Source organism: Haemaphysalis longicornis, unplaced genomic scaffold, assembly GCF_048455015.1.
Source record: "Haemaphysalis longicornis isolate Haplotype H1 unplaced genomic scaffold, Haemaphysalis longicornis Haplotype H1 scaffold_1, whole genome shotgun sequence".
Lineage (NCBI taxonomy): Eukaryota > Metazoa > Arthropoda > Arachnida > Ixodida > Ixodidae > Haemaphysalis > Haemaphysalis longicornis.
The window spans coordinates 454,931,837-454,947,354 of record NW_027526203.1 but is presented as its reverse complement, the minus strand read 5'-3'; positions in this window follow the sequence as shown (position 1 = coordinate 454,947,354).

Genomic DNA, 15,518 nt, shown 5'->3' with positions numbered 1-15,518 from the left:
ACGGCATACGATGGCACTATCGATGTTGGTGAAATCTTCAAACGTAGCCGCTCCAACATCGACACCTCTAGCACGGAGGTCCCCGAAAATGTCGGATGCTGCGGCAGGCGGCATCTAAGGTGTGGGTTTCTGCACTGTGTCACTATCCTCGTCCTTACTTCCAAACACAAATCCCGCATTCCGAAAGCAGTTGCGGATCTTGTCCTGTGTCATTGCACTCCAAGCATCAGACAGGATGCCGATATCCGACAGCCCATCCACAACGTAGCTTTTGTCACTGCCCACACAGAACAGCACACGAATAAGAAGGCGCGATCGGTAGTGCTGCTTCTAGTTCTTGATGACACATTTGTACACTGATGGTATTCGGTGGCAAAAATTCCAAGAGCACCGAAGCTGGGGTCCGGAAAATTGAACGGTGTGCTATGGGGCGTCCGAACTATCGGTCGTGGATATACATATACTTCAATGGGGCAAGTGGCCGTGCCGCGAAGGTGTCCGAATAAACAAGCGTGTCCGAATTTTCGGTGTCGGAGTAAACGGTCGGTGAGTGTACATAAGCAAACAGGAAGAAATAAACGAAACGACATTCACCTAATTTGGCTATTGATACCCTACCTTGTAATGATCGTTGCCGTAACGAAATATACAAAATGAATTGGAAATGAAATAATGAATTAACAAAGATTAACTATAATCCAGCTCCCCCACGTGAATAACTAAAAATAACAAAAACAAAAATATGAAGAAAACTGCCACTTAACTCAGAAAATTACGCAGGTCTATCGAATCCAACGCCACCACGCGTTTAACTTAAACAAAAAACAACCTCAAATGAAATCGCGAAACAAAAACATCTATCCAATCCAGCGCCTTCTCGTGGTTAATTAGAAAATTAAAAACCAAAGAAAAAGATGCTGTCTGGTTTGACGTGTTCCCTCAGTGCAACCAAGGAAGCAAAAGCTCGTTGAAACGGGCAGGGAGCGTATTAACTGCTCATAAGTAGATATTTCTCAGAATATATGTAGCTTTTTCCCTTTACCGCTTTTCTTCCGGTATTTTTAGATGCGACGCTGAGAGCATCTCTTGTCGGCGGCCCTGTCCTTCCTGCGTGCGTCCGTTGTCCGCAGCCACTCTCCCCCTCTCCTCCCGATAGCGAACACTCTCGCGAGGGGCATTGGATTGGATTGGCTTGGCTTGGCTTGGCTTGGCTTGGCTTGGCTTGGATTGGCTTGGATTGGATTGGATTTGGATTGGATTGTATTAAAGTAGATTGTGTTGCGTCATAGCCGCGGCAGACGCACTGGCGCAGGCGAGTGCCCAGGTGAGAGCGTGTGCGGCCCAGCGCGCTCTCACTACGCCGGTGGGCGGCGCTGCGCGCGGTGCTGCGCATGTGCAGTACTCTCTCTCTCCGCGGTCTCCTGTCCTTCGGGCGCGCTGCGCATATAACCGGTGTACCGCTCTCCGGTGGCCTTTCGGTCGACGGTTGCTCTCCGCTTGCGCTTGAACCCCCCTCAGCGTCGCATCACACCAGGGTTCCCGCGAGGGGAGGTGGGCGTAATTTTTTTTTGCAATGAATTCGTCTTATTCGTTGTTTTTGAATCATTGCCTTAACATTCGAAGAGTCACTAAAACAAAAAGGGAGCGAGAGCGAGACATTGAGATATTGACATTGAGAAAGAAAGAGAGAGAGAGAGAGAGAGAACTAGTTGGGTGGTATCTTTAAGGTGCCTAGTTTAGTAATCCGTCATACTGGGTTAAAAAAAACACGGCCTCCAAAAATATCCTCTTCAAAAATTACACCAGAAAAAATGGCCTGGAAGAACCGGCCCCAGGGGGAAAAAGGCCCAAATGGAAAATAGAAAACAGCAGCCAGAAACGGCCCCTTGTGAGAAGCCCCGGAGTTTTTTTTTTTGTATATTGTCTTGCGTTCGTTAACATGAGCGCAGAAATATTGTGTTAGGTTGAATTGCTGATTGATTGAATGTGCGGCTGAGTATACGGATGGGCACGAGGCGTGGAAGAGAGCCCCGCACGTATTCCTGCCGCCTGGTCGAACCCCACACGGCCAAAGGGCCGCGCTATCGCGAAACAAAAAGTAAGAGAAGCGAAGAGGCCTGTACCGCCATGAAGCAATGCTAACTTTTTCACGTTTCCTTGCTTGGGACCGTTTTACAGCGCATCTGTTTATCCCGCGTTGTCGGTACATTCCGATGAAGCTCGCTTGCTCTATAGGTTGGTGCACAAAAAAAAATTACTAGGGATGCTTGGAGCTTTCCAAGAATGTGCAGGCGAATTCCTACTTGCACTTCTGTTGATGTGCGTAGAGGCTTTCACGCGGATGTGTGCGTGTTGTTTATCTGTTTTCACCGAAAAGAAAAACGCTCAGGCATGGCCCATTCAATGAATAACAGCGATTAATCCTACTAGGGGCTTCTCTTATATGTAAGCAATCTGTGACAAATCAACAACATGCACACACGCGCGTGAAAGCCGCCGGCGTACGGGAGGCCAGGAGAGCTCTCGGACCGGAAGTGGTGGGAGCAGACGCCGTACCCAATAGCCTTTGCGATTTTTACGGCCCCCGTATTGTCGCCGGCGTATTTATGTACAGCTTTTTACGTGGCACCGTAAACGAACGTATTGGCTTGGTCAGGTACGCCCGACAGCTATTTTCAAGTGTAAATCACCGACAGCTGTGCTGAAATCGACACATTGTAGCCCACAATTTCCGAAATCGTCTTCCAAGTTTTAACAGCAAAGCTGTTCAAGCTTGAGTTCAATCCGTGTCTATCGTCGTTAAAAACTCGACGCAGCGGAGTGGAGAGGAGGAAAATGCCACATCGGCTTTACTGCTGCGTGCACGTGTGGTATTCGTTGGGGATTAGTTTCCATCTGCACGCAGCCCGTGCGCAGCCGTAGAGGGAGCACGTTGCATCTTGCGCATCCTGAGTGGGCGATGGATGGAGTATTCCCAGTGACCCGCGACTCGGCAGGTGGAACTCCGGCGTGTGGATGGTGCCATGGGGCAACCACCACCTCCACTGACTTCTACCCCCGCACCCCAACCAACAGGCAGGGTGATGAGGAGACAGTCTTCTGCCACTCAGGTGTTGTAGCAAATGCAGTCCGTAGTCCTGTTACTCCGCCATTTCCTCGACTGGGTGACCCGATATCAGCATCCTTATTGTTCCGACCGGTACCCGGGGGTCTCCGTGGGCTGTAGAACCCTCCCCGGACTGTCTCTGCCACTGCACACTGCACACTGGTGAGGGGCGGGTAAATGCAAGTATCTGTACCGTACGGCATACTTTCGACAAGGAGTCTGCAGCTCCGCGGTCGCAATTTTGGCAGTAACGTAGCGGAAAGGGGTCATCCACGCCAGTACACCGAAGGTACCGGGCCACAAAACCGAAAAAATAAACATCCCTCCCAGTGCAAAACCCGAAGGAGCACCCACATATGTTCAATCGAGCATTAAACGCATCCACAACTCATAAGAAGTGCTTAGGTGTCCTCGATATCTCTTTGTTCATGTGCCCACACTCCCAGATATTTGTATTCATTGAGACTGGATAATTTTTATTATGGATTGGTAGTACCTCGAGGCTCCTGTCATTAAAAACAATTATTGCCGACATCTCTGCTAAAATTTAACCCTTGTTTCGTGGATTTCTGGCCACAAATACTCGTAAGTGGTTGCATATGTCTCGTGTAATCAGGCAAAGAACGACGCCGTCTGCATATAGTATTCCCGAAACACCACGTTCTACCAACTTACCTTGGCGGCTAGGCGTTAAATTGAGCCCTGCGACTATTCCAGCTTTTTTCTAACCCTGCCATGTAAAGCATCAAATATGTATCGGCTTAAAGGGCTGCCGTGTTCCCACCCTCTATGGGTGTTGCCCTGCTTCATGCTCTGCCCTTCCCATGCCAAGAGTACCCTGTTGTCCTGACATATTACCTTAAGTAACTGTATGAATTCGCCGTCTGCAGCTATTGGAAGCCCCGTTGCCTAGTGGGCGATTTGTGATGTCTTACGAAACTATTATCTTTGCAGCGCAGAACAGACGGGACGCACAAAAAGACGGGAGACACAACTGACAGCTCACACAAACAAAAGTTTCATACAAACAGTCAGCGAAAAAAGGGGCAGAACGTCCTGCCTTTTTTTTTTTTTTTTTTGAGAAAATAAACTGCCCTTCGTTGCCGAATAAAGTACTAGAAAGTTATAAGAGCCCCATCGAAGTTTCCGCAACAAATTTGCCTGGGCTTTATCAGTGTTCCCTTAACGTCGTTTGTTGACTGAGAAAAAATGCAGAACGCAGTGTGATAGCATCTCTCTCCCTTGGACATGCCCGCTAGGTCATGGTCGTCGGGAGGGGGGCGGAGGCGACCCCGCAGCTGTGAGTCGGTGTGCGGTTTCACATTGCAAGCGGTCCGCTCCTCACGGCCAGTGAGAGGCCAGGAACACGAGTCGCGTGCCGCACATCATAATGGACCACGCGTCATCTCGTAGCTTTGGGTCAATGGTTCCGGCCATGGTGACCTTTCACGCCAGCGATCGAACTAGCGGACGGAAACAACACAAAAGCACAACGCATGATTCCACCGCGTGACACGCCACTGGCTGCAGACAGTTCGAATTATTGAGTGAGTTTCGCGGTCATATTGGAGAAGGTTTCAGCAGAAATGACGTTTGCTTCCAACTGCAGTGGTCCGCATTGTCCAAGGTTAGTTCTGCGCGAATTTGAACCGTTCTTTTGTCGAAGTTTTTTTTTTTCGTGACATTGAGACGTCTGCCTATCTTTTGTTTTCTGTTACTCAAAAGTCCAAGTTTTTTAAGGTTTTATTAATCGTTTTCGGTTATGATCATATTCATCACTACCACCCCATAATTCTCGTAATCATCATCACAATAATCATCATTATCATCATCATCATCAACATCAACAACAACAATCATAACAACAAAAGCCTGTTTGTGTTCAGTGCAGGACGAATACCTCTCCCATGCTCCTTGCAACCGATCCTCTTTTCCGATGTGGTTCCAGCTTTCAAACAGATGCCTATATTATCATTTTATACAGAAATACAAGTGCAAGCTATAAAAATGCTGTAATAGACAATTACCTTAACGGCCCCTAATAAACCATCACCGATTACAACTTTACCAAGCTCATTTCGAAATACTTGCGTCATCGACCGCGGCACGCGTCCTGGTTTCGACTGCATGACACAGAGAACGGAGAACTGTTTTTGACACTCGCAGTGAATCACAGGGCACGTCAGTAGGTTGGACGTCGTTGAGGGCAGTTCTGCCGAGAAACGTGAGCAAACAGCGCATAAAACAGGACACGGACTTAGACACAAACACTACACTGACTAACAACTTGGTTGTTAGTCAGCGCTGTTTGTTTTTCAGTACTGTGTGTGTGTCTCCCAAATATACGTAGTGTTTTTTGTGCGGTTTCATCACGTTTCAGCATGCGCCAACCAGCCCACGTGCTCCTTTAGGGGGCAATGGCGGCTCCGGTCCAGCATTATTTGTCAACATAGCTAACGCTCCAGCCGTACAAATTAGTTTATATATTCCCCCGCAAGGTAGCTCTCCCATCTTTCGTGTCTACCTTTCGGCAACTGCGAACAGAATTTACTTGCGAGTTCCAGTGACCACTTGTCTGGAGAGAGAGAGAGAGAGAGAGAGAGAGAGAGAGAGAGAGAGAGAGAGAGAGAGAGAGAGAGAGAGAGAGAGAGAGAGAGAGAGAGAGAGAGAGAGAGAGAGAGAGAGAGAGAGAGAGAGAGCACTTTATTGGCTGAGGAAGCGGCCAAGGAGAATTGAAGTCGTCATGTTGGCGGCGGGTAAGAGCTGAACGCCCCCCCCCACGTCTTCTCCTTGAGTTAGGTGGGCGAGCCCGTGGTGGCGGTAGGTCGGTGCCTTTCGGCGACCTCTTCCGCCCTCTTGACCAGGCGTACCTGTAGGTCCGGGTCGGGGCTGCGAAGCGAGGCCTCCTACCTCTCCTCAGAAGGGATTTCGGGGAAAGGGTGCTGGGGCCATGCCTACATGATGTGGGCCAAGTTGGCATGGGCGCCACATAAGGGGCACGCCGAGGTTGGGTAAAGGCTGGGGTGGATATGCGTAATAATGGCCGGATTGGGGAAGACTCCCCCGCCTGGAGTTGGCGCCAGACGTGATTTTGTTCTAATGTGACAGAATTTGCTGCCTGAAGGGTTTCGAAACCGGCTCAGCGTGCAGGAGTTTAGCACACGCTGCTTGCAAAAAATATAATTGATTCATAAAATGCACGAAAGCGAGACACCATCATGCAATTTATACTCCACAAAGCATAAAAAATCGGAGTTTGGCGCATAAATTTGGATCCGCAAAAATTTTTACGGCTTGAACTTTCCCGATCGAGTTTTCAGGATTTATAAAAAAAAAGTGCAGTTGTTTACTTGTATATAATACCTGTAACAATTTGTATTAACGAAAGTTACTTTTATATGCGAAATATATCTGAAGAATCTCGGAAGGTGTTTGGTTGTTTTGTGGCGTCGCTCTTCTGGAATTGCTTTTTTACAACCAAACTGAGCTTATGGAGACCGTATCTATATCTGTGGTGTAGTGGCCACAGTGCCGAAAAAGGAAAGAATGTGGCAACCTCAACAAATAGTCCTACATTAGAGCATCGGTCAAATGGTTCATAGACGTCTACTTTTTCCTTTCCACACGCAAAAAAAAGAACCTTCGGCCTACTCGAGGCATGACAAGCGTACCCAATACATGTGTGCAAGGGCTTGGTAACTAGAAAGTACGACGCGTTTGTTTTTAGGGCAGCCGAACCGGAGCTCCTAGGTTATCAACTTTCTTAATGCAAGGCGCAGGATGCCGTTTACGTAGAAATGCATGGATAATGAAGTTGCAGGCACTCGCTACTTGGGTATTGGGCTGGAATCGTCAGTGGCCTACTGCGACTGTCCTGGTAAACAACAAAACTAATTGTGCGTATGCTTTCGTAAAATGTGTATATAACGGAGGTATTCGAAATAATCCGTATTACTGCTTGCTATCAAAAATATTCCGTAAGAATGCAATTTTATTTTTCAAGCTTGCCACAGTGCTCCAAATGCCGTTAGAGGCACTTCGAAAGCAATATTTTGGCGGCTGGTAGTGAACGCCGACGCTCTCCGGACTTGCTTATACAGGAAGGAGTGGTACGTGTGAATCTCGCGAGCATACTCTGGTCCCACCTTGCACACTCCCTAACTTTGAAATGAGACAAAATACAAGTTTGTTTTATTTGAAACATTCGGTGTTTTATAGTGCCCCCATCGCTTTTCTGGCTGCAAGTGATGCTTCAGTCACTGAGAAATTAATCAATTTAAGTTAAAATTTTTATTCTCCCGCCAATGTGTGTGTTTCGCGACGTCTGCAATGGCGTAATCAGGACATAATTTTCAAGTGAACGTTAGTGCGCTGTTTAGTCTGCAGCGGATTGCCGAACGCCTTGTTTACCGTCAGTCCCCCCAGATGGCAACACCAGACTGCGCGGGACCGTTATTCGCCTGCGCTTTGTTTCTGGCCGTATTTGCACCTGGCTTGTTTTTTTTTTTTTTTTTACAGTAGGTAGCAATCGTTTCCTGAAAAATGGGGTAGGATTTTCGACAAATAGGGTCATGTAAGCAATGTCGCTCACGCCAATCCACCAGTGTCGTGTGAGACAACCCCAAAGAGCCGGACTGCTGTGCAGCTATAACAAGCATTGTGCGCACAGTACCAACAGTAGTACGCACTGGTGCTTCTATGTTTACGTGTACTTTCGTAACTTACATTGTTTACTCCACCATTCTTACTGATATAAAGCAAACATGCATTACATTTAAACAAAAAATAGCTCGTTCGGCAAGCTTATAAGCTCTGCGTAAGTTGCGCTTGCTTTTGCCGGCCTAAGCCAATCTCACGGCTGTGCGTATGACGTCATAGCTTCTACTGCGGGAAATGAGCTAGCCAGCCGCTTCCGGTTTCCGGCAGCAAAGGTTGCTTAGTTTACTGAGAAATAAAGCATTTTAAGCCATCATTTTAATTTTCTCGATAAATCGTGTGTTTCTGGGCGTCAGCCATGACATATTCAGGGAATATTTGAGCTAGGTTTACGTAAAAAGTTGTCAGTATGATTCTAACGAGGCAATATTTCGAATGAACCAAACTTGTGTTCTGTTTGCATTGCTCCCCTTTGGAGAAAAAAAATTCCCCCGCATTTCCCCGAGGGGGAGAATGTGAAAGTGCGAATGCACGGTTGTCGGCCCGCTTGCGGCGCTTGCGCTCGGCCCCCGCAGCCCACCGCCTCGCCGCCTTCTCTTCCATCTCTTCCGTCGGGTTTGTAGTATCACGTGTACACCACGCAGTTATCAAGCCGCTATAACGCCGCTGAGTCGCCAACGCACGCCGCTGACGACGTAGTTTGAGTGCGTTAAAGATATAAGGCGCGTTCTGACACCGATATCAGCGTCGCGTCCGTGGTTTATTCGGTAGAGCGTCGGGCTGCGGCCCGCAAAGTCCTCGGATCGAAACCTGGCGCCGGATGCTGTTTCTTTCTTAAATATAGAGGAGCACTGCGGACGCCGACGCCGCCGCCGGCGGTGGATGGTTTGGGGTCGCTTATAAAAGAGCATTAGCTCTTAAAACGAAAGGGAAGAAAGATACGCGTACAGAGCAGTAAAGAAGGCTGCCCAAGTATTTTGCCCCGAAAGACGGATAAATGAAAGCGGAGGGAGAGATGCAGATGCGATGTCGCAGTAACGAAGTGTTTGATAAGTATCGACAGACTGTGTAAGAAAATTTTTTTTCCCTTGGATGATAATGAGGAAGGCCGTGCATGATCCATGAGATAAGGAAGCGCTTCGACCATTTAGCGGCCTTCGTATTCCTTCATACCGTAATTGCTGCGGCTCACCCTGTTTATCACGTGGAGGATCTGGCTAGCGTGTGCAGTGGCTGTTTTCGTAAACAGGAAAGCGATAAGAAGTCGCTTTGTCGGCAGCGGTTGTGCAGTGATGACGCCGTCAAGGCATCTTTGGTGCTCTTGTTTGAGGATCATGACTGCTTGAACCCTCATGACTGCCCATTGGTAAGTTAACTGTGCAGTAAATTTTAATCGCTAAGCTGCAAATGAGAAAGTGTAAGACCCCATTTTATAACATGTGATGTTGCTCTTGTCCCGTAGAAAGATATGCGACGAAGTGAATTTGCATGGGTTCAAACTTTTCCTTGTAATCGTATACTAGAAGAAGCTGCCAGCTGCAAACAGGGGAAGAACACGAATGAACCTATTCACTACCCGAACTCTATTCTTAATTCGGCTTTTTAAATACCCATCGTTGGTGCCAATAATTAGCGGTGTGGCCAACGCTCGTCCTCCTTCATGAAATAGTCTTTTCATCAACACTCCGTGTAGAATTAAAACTGTTTAGAGGCACTTATGCCCCTTCTAAGTGTGCCGTGATGGATTTCCGCTACACGTGCCCCCTGTAGTCGATCGCGTGAGTTGTACCCCTCAAATGCAGTTCAGAGCTCGAGCTAAACCCTGCTTTCCTTCCTTCCACCTTCTCCCAGGTGTAGCCATTACTCGAGCCCCTCACTACTTTCGCTAGTCCACCCCTCCGGTCCGTCCGTCCGTCCGTCCCGTCCGTCCGCCCGTCCGTTCATGCGTGAGTGAGTGAGTGAGTGAGTGAGTGAGTGAGTGAGTGAGTGAGTGAGTGAGTGAGTGAGTGAGTGAGTGAGTGAGTGAGTGAGTGAGTGAGTGAGTGAGTGAGTGAGTGAGTGAGTGAGTGAGTGAGTGAGTGAGTGAGTGAGTGAGTGAGTGAGTGAGTGAGTGAGTGAACACCCACGCGGCGTTTCGGGTGCGTTTCCGCTCGTCATGTCGCTTCTGGTTGTAAGGAGGGCAATGAAAGTGCGCTGTCACTGCCGGGAAATATAATCATGTTCCAGCTGAGAACGAAATTAATATAAGCTAAAATTTCGGCGCCAAGTACGACCTACGACCTCACTTACAAAATACGGTATGCGGCCTGCCAGGCTATTCATTCAACCGTCGGGCTTATCTGAGAGAGAGATAGCTATTTATTGGTGGCGCAGCCGAGTATAGTCTTTTGGCATGCCACAACTGCTATGCTACTCGACGGGACATTGGGAGAGGTATATTAGTAGAGCATGCCTGTAAAGGTTGTGAAAAAATACTATTTTGATAAAAGACGAAAAGTTTTGATTGCTTGGCGCTAGTTCGCCACAGCAAAAGCACGAAGGACCACCCTGGCAAGATCCCGATAGAGTTTTAAATCATATGGGCCATTTTTTAGTACTTTAGATAATAAAAAGTTAGAGGAGATCTCTCTCAAGGTCGCTCCGGGGATGCGAAGCATATAATGAATCAATCCCGTACAGACAATTGCTTTGAAAGTTAGTCGCGTGATGATATGACTCGTATGACTTTATTTTCACGAGTTTCATTTTACGTCCACTCGCCTTTTGTCCAAGCGAATGAGGACGCATGGGCAAGCAGAATAGAGTCGTATGGAGCAACGACAATAGCTATCCAAACCGCCAACTGGTGTGAACGAGCCGTCAGCAGCAGCAGCTTGGGCCACGTAGCCTTGGCCACGTCGGCAGCACGGCTCATGCTGGCAGCGGCTGCTCACGACAATACGTATTTTTTTAGTGCGGACTTAACAAGGAAAAGCGTCTGGCCGTCCGTAACACTTGATGGGCCACACTTCCGCAGCATATGAAAAGGCCATTAATAAAGGGCTATACGGCCTTCATATTCTGATATCGCAACACATATATTACCCCTGGAAAATGACTTTCCACCAATACATTTTTGTGTAGTAGAGAAACTGGCTTTTACGGGCTTTGTGCATAGGGCACCGCAGGGCTACATGGCGTTTTGTGGAGGTATCCGACATCAGCCGCTGGGGCTTCATAATCGTACAAGAATTTTTATATTGCCCCTTTGCTCGATGGTTTAACTCCTCGTTTTACTTTTTTTGTTTGTTTTTTCACCTCTACGTTGTATATATGTTCCTTGTTAATCTTGCCTATGTGTTATATCTGATTCATGTAAACCCTCTACCCTGTCCCCCATTCCTATGTACCATTTCCTCCCTATCCCACCTCCCCTACACCCGCGGGCGTTCCGGTGTCCGCCCTTTCGTGAGACAATTTACGCCGGCGGGTGGACCTTCCTTTCTTTCTGAAGAACAATAAATACATACATACATAACCTGTCTTTCTAGTGAAGCAACCATGTGTAGTAGTGAAGCCAGCGTCAGAAGAGACCGGTATATAGCGCTTTATAGCGATGAATGGCGTGGCGTCTTTTGTAGATATTTAATTAAAGTCTCTAGGGCCTTCATACTTAGATATCTGATTACCTATATGGAGCCTGGAAAAATGTATTCCTAGCAATGCATGCCTGAGTAGCAGGGCATACGACTTTAAAAAAAGCTTCGTAAATAGCAGAGCTGCTTAATTAAGCATTTATCTGAAAATTCCCACTCGACAGTTCCTGCAATTTATTTTCTTTCTAAATTAAACTTCACTCTGGTGGAGTTAGCCTGAACTGTGCTGTTTAAACCACCCGAGAATAGCAACTAACGCCGCCGTACTGTACAGCGCGAGAGTCGTTTTATTTTTCTTTCTCGTCCTCTTATCTAGGCTTTTTGGACGCCGTTTCTAACCATGTTTTTGTTTGTATTCGTAAAAGGGAATTCAACGTGTGTTTTTAATTAGAAGAACACTGGTATTCTTGGTTATTTACTTATTTTTTTGCTCTTAAAACGCGTAAGGTTTCCCTTTGAGCTTGGCTGATTATGAGGTTTAACGCGCCGACGCTTCACGAGTGATAAGGCGCGCCGTAGTGGATCGATCCGGATTAATTGTGACCACCTGGGTATCTTTAACGTGTGCAGAAATTTCGAACACACGGGCGTTTTCGCTTTCGCCTCCATTACTTTTAGCCTTAACCCTGTAGACATGTATGATCTACGCCATCAGCGGGTATCTTGGAAAGTTCTTGCCATTCTCTTTGTTATGGCATAAATACAGCTTGCGAAGGTATACGATTGATTCCCTGGGGACTTAAAACGGCTTCAAGAAAGCGACGCTGGAAAATTGGTGTCATAATGCCTGCTGGGGTTCGCCAAGATATGCTTCGACTCTAATAAATCCGCTAATGCGATGCGTTGTTCAGTAAGCCGATGTCTTTGCCATAGGTCAGGCATCCTGCTTTCTGAAAAAAAAAAAAAAAAAAAAAAACCTTTCCACCAATCCTGCTGCCACCCACAAAAAAAAAAAAAGGATCTGAAGGCAGCCAAAACAATTGCACCTGCATCTACTCCATTTTAAGGCCTATTCGTGCGTAGGAATTCTCGCGGAAAATGATTCGCTTCTCTTGAATATGCTTCGCCTCCAAGAGACGTCGCCAATATATTTGAGACACATACAATGCGCGAAAACCCATTTATTGGTCCGCATCATAGAAAATGAGAACTCCAATTCTGGAAAGCAGTAAGGACAGTAAACGTTCCCGTTTCTTTTTAAGCAGCGCTAGCACTGCCGTCTGACCTCTCGAGCTGGAGAGAGAGAGAGAGAGAGAGAGAGAGAGAGAGAGAGAGAGAGAGAGAGAGAGAGAGAGAGAGAGAGAGAGAGAGAGAGAGAGAGAGAGAGAGTAAACTCAGTCCAAGTCCCATTGAGCTTTCCCAGCCTCAACAGCCCTCAACACGAGCAAGCGCTTGTCATCTGACCCTACACATCAAACGCAACATCTGAGGAACTATTTCTAAGATCGCGCCTCAAAGATCGCGCCTCAAGAGGCCTTTTAAAGTTGAATTTTCAGCGCATTAGCAGGCTATACTTTTCCGCCACCCACATTTCACGGGCCGCTCATCTACGCAGGTTTTCGGGAATATTTATTCCGTCACCTGTCCCCGTGTCCTGGAATTGCCTTGAGTGGGGGACATAATCCATGACAGCCCAGCTTCACACCACCAAATAGCCGGCATGCAACTTTCTTCGCCAAGCGCGTACGCGTAGGGCCATTATCACGACCGAAAGGCCTATGTTGCGCACGCTGCTGCAGCAGCCACGAGCACGCATACTTCAACGTCACCCAGTATCCCCATTCATCCAATGGTGTCCAACACCACTTAACCACTTAACGATGCAGTGGCTACCTAGGCCCTGCATTGTTCAAGGAAACGCGAAAACAAGACGATGCTGCACGTAGGGATTTACAAAGGCCGGCTTACCTGGTAGCAACAACGATGCCAAAACTAAACCCGAATCATCAGGTGCCACCAGCATTTCTCATGAAAGAGAAGCTGCCCCTGTTGATGGGGTGATTTAGGACCGGAATTGCCCTGGATCCGGTCGCACCGTCTCTTGCAATCTAATATCCTCCCTGGAACAACGAATGATTAATCTGCTCGGGTCTTCTACAGGAGAGAGAGAGAGAGAGAGAGAGAGAGAGAGAGAGAGAGAGAGAGAGAGAGAGAGAGAGAGAGAGAGAGAGAGAGAGAGAGAGAAAAGGAGAGAGAGAGAGAGCTCATGGAACTGCGTCAGAGGAGTCATAAGCACTGATGTTCTTGAGCCGCCGCGGAAGCAAACATCCACACAGCCTGCAAAGCTTTATATCGCAACATCTGATCCAAACAAAGGGCAAGTATCATCCTCGTCATTTCCTGAAACTGTGTGATCATGGATGACACAATACACATGCCGTCTACACAAAGAATCACAAAGAAGTGATTAATTCTAAGTCCCCTCCACCACGTCCACAGCGGTTTCTTTCTTTCTTTCTTTCTTTCTTTTTTTTTTTTTTTTCAAATGTACCACCACCTTTCAAGGCCCCGCTACCGCCTAGTTCGGCGTCCGCCGCATTCGGAGAACCTGCTTCTTTCCTTCGCGCCTTCCATATTTTCTTAGGCGTTCCGCGAGCTAGAACAGGCACGCTATACTGGTACTTATTGTGTTTTTCGTACGCTTTCCTTCCGGCTTTCTACGCCGGCTTCCCACGGCTTCCTAAGCTGCAAAAAAACACGTGTATACCAGCGCGCGGAATGATTCGGCCGCAAAGTAAGCCGTGGATTCAGCGGTGGAAACACTATGGTGGCCCCTCCGGTTCTTTAGCTAGGAGAAAAGGATGAAAAAGAAAGGGGGAGGACAAGTTGCGGTACTTTACATGGTCGGTACGTGGACGAGAAAAGTGCGGAGGGGTTCAGGCGGGGCTACACCTCGGATGGTCATCACCGCTCGCATCGCCCCGCAGTGCTTATGGGTACCCGTCTCCCCCTTGGCTCGCTCAGGCTTGCTCCCCACGGTGCCGCAAACAAGCCTCACGGCTATAGAGAAAAGAGCAACGTCGATTCAGCTATACTCCATGGCTGGCAAGCTGTGATTCAATGTTTCTCAGGCAAGGCAAGGTTTCTGAGGCGAACGTGTCAACAATACGGGATGCCGACGACGGCGGCTCGATCGGTTTCTACCCAAGGGGGCGTTCTCCCGCAAATGATGAGAAGGGCTGCGACCGTGCCGGCTGGAACCCCGCTTCGCATTGCGCACAAGAGCGCGTAATGTCCGCGTCAATGATGGGGTCCAGTTGATGGCGTCTTGCCCACGCAACGGGGAAGGAGGGCAAGCCGTGGTGCAGGAGATTGTCTTTTAACCCCACTTGACCCGAATGGACGCGCAGGGGGGTGCAGAAAAGAAAGGTTCCCGTCTCTCCCCTTTTCCCGCTGTCGGCGCCCGGCTTCCAGTTTCACGGAAAGAACAATGCTGGGTGGGTGTTTCCGGCTTTCTCATGTTGGCCACTTATCGGCCACGTGAATTCGTACAGGCTTCAGGTAAACGTTGTCGCGATGAGGCAGCCACCTAACACACTTGATGTTGGGTTTTTCGAGCTTACGCTGGGCCTCCGAACGTTCTCATCTCTTGGGTACGAAGAAGATAGAGGCCTTTCCTGCCATCTGTCTGTACGAAGCAACCGTTTCTATGCGTTGCTTCTGATTTTGCATATTCACTAGACGTCAATTGCACACCCTGATTGAGAAGAATAGCAAATCGAAGTTTTCTTGAAAGCAAGTCACATTCGTCGCACCATGCGTTGATAGCATCAACACTGCGACCAAAGGAGGTGCATATACTTGTTTGATTGACAGGTAATACATGAACATTCGATGACTGAAGCGTCCATTCTAATAGTAACTATATTCGTAATATCATAAGCAGGATACTACCTCTGTCATCGCTTCCTGTTTCCTGTCACTTGAGAGAAGCTCACTTTTATTAGTTGCCGTAATTTTGAGGGAGAGACATTTACGAAAACCAATTTTGAAAACTGCGTTCAACGAAAAAAGCTCATTTCGTTTCCATTAATTTGTGCGTACTTTTCGTCAGTACTGAAACCGGGAAGAACCAAAGAGAAAAAGCAAGGTAAAAAGAACGCCATGCCATATTACTTATT